This window comes from Desmodus rotundus, chromosome 8 (assembly GCF_022682495.2).
Source record: "Desmodus rotundus isolate HL8 chromosome 8, HLdesRot8A.1, whole genome shotgun sequence".
NCBI classification, from domain to species: Eukaryota; Metazoa; Chordata; class Mammalia; order Chiroptera; family Phyllostomidae; genus Desmodus; species Desmodus rotundus.
Window position 1 is genome coordinate 35,493,803 of NC_071394.1, and position 2,045 is coordinate 35,495,847.

The following is a 2,045-nucleotide window of genomic DNA, read 5'->3' on the forward strand; positions in this document are numbered from 1 at the left end:
AAAAGTAGAAGAGTTGAAAGAGTAGATGAAATTGAGGAAATTACCTAGAAAATAGAACAAAGAAATAAGTGGAAAATGGCAGAGGAGAAAATTGAAAGTTCAATCTAGGAGACCCCAAATCCAAATAATAGAAATTAAAGTCATTCCCCCCACCCCCTGACAACTTTACCTCATTAGCACACTTTCCTGGAAAGCGTCTGAAAGATGTTTCACTAAAGGAAAGGCAAAAATTAAGACGGAGAAAATCATAGGATCCAGGAAATGGGGTGCAACCCAGAAGAGAATCACAGGTTAATGGCGGTGCTGCAGGGCAAGAAGGCGACCAGTCCAAACCTGAGCAGCGTGAAGGCCACCAGGAGGGACATCTCCAAAGGGAGGGGGAGGGGAATGAGGAAGAAACCCATAGAAAACTAAGTAAGCGCTCTTCCCAGGAGGCCTACACACCCGCTGCCTCCATGTCTCTAGTGATTCCTGAGAAATTGTAGCACATTTTTGCAAGTACCCAGCCCCAATGTCAACGGACAGCAGAAAACAGCCTTTGCCGTCACTGCAGTGAAGGGTGTGGGGCGAAGACATGCTCAGTGGCGTTGAGGAAAGCAGACACCGACCTCAGCAAGAGGGCAGGAGAGCTCCCAAGGACTGCGGTGGAACGCGTGATCACCAGGGTGCAGAACCCACGCCAGTACAAGATTCCAGACCGGTTCTTGCACAGGCAGAAGGATGAGAAGGATGTAAAATACAGCCTGGTCCTGGCCAATGGTCTGGACAACCAGCTTCATAAAGACCTGGAGCGGCTGAAGAAAATGAGGACCCACAGAGAGCTGTGCCACTCCTGGGGGCTTGTTGGAGGCCAGCACACCAAGACCACGGACCGCCGGGGTCGCACTGTGGGTGTGTCCAAGAAGAAATAAATCTGTAGGCCTTATCTGTTAATAAGTAGTTTATATACCTAAAAAGAAAAAGAAAAACAACCCTAAGTAAGCAAGCGACCAAACAGATAGACCCTGATTAATTCCAGAGATAAAAAGAAATGATACAAAAAAGGAAAAGGACACTGTAGCCAGTGCACTATTTAGCTCAGCTGGGAATAATACCTACAGCCATAATAACAATGGCTAATATTGGCCAAACTGAAAGGACCGTATGATTATACAGGGGTTGGCAAAAGTAGATTTACAGTTGTTCATATGGAAAACGACAATAATTTATAAATAAATAACTCAAGATTAAACTGTGTTTCTGGTACTCAAAACTGTAAACCTGCATTTGCCCTCCCCTGAATTGGGAGGGGCGGGAAGGGAATGATACCTGTAGGACCACGGAGGTGGCAGAGCCTCCTCTTCCAGCAGGGAGACAATAGGTAGCAGTTAGGTCTGAAAAGAAAAGGAATGACTGTCGGTAGGTATGAAAGAGCCACCTGGGGGCAGCTATTGTTCATGGTTTCCTTGGGGAGAATAGGAATCAACCTTGGGGACGGCCAGGGTGAGGGTCTGTTATAAACCTGGTCAAACTTTGTGAGTTTTAAAAGCTTTTATTTAGAAATATTTGAAGCCTCACAAGTTGCAAAAGTGCTAGAGTTCCCATGTATATTTATCCCATCCCATCCGCATTATCATATCTTACATAACCACAGAACGTGATCAGAACCAAGCAATTGACACTGTTATAATGCTATTCACTCTAGATAACTTCAAAATCACTTTCAGGTATTATTTTGTTTTGAATCAACATTAAATAGAAAGGTCTAGAGCCTACTTTGCTCCTAAGTGTATTGGTATAACATTATATAAACCATTCTCTTATAATTTAAAAATCTCCTTGGTATCTGGGTTATGTCTATTTTCGTTCCTGTTATTTGTCTCCTTCATTCTCATTCTCTTGCCACCTTATTTTATATCAAGACTTGTTTATTCTTTTATTAGTCTTCTGTTCTATTGATCACTTACTTCTAGTAGCTTTTTAGCTTCCTATATAAATGATTTTTTGTTTTTATCTTTATTCATTATCTTTATTCATTACTGTTTCTACTTTTGGGGAGGTATACC

General features: G+C 42.5%; 1 pseudogene; it reads left to right on the top strand.

Annotated features, from left to right (window-relative positions):
• Positions 1–455: 455 nt before the first annotated feature.
• On the top strand, positions 456–911 carry LOC112315759 (small ribosomal subunit protein uS13-like; annotated as a pseudogene).
• The last annotated feature ends 1,134 nt before the right edge of the window (positions 912–2,045 follow it).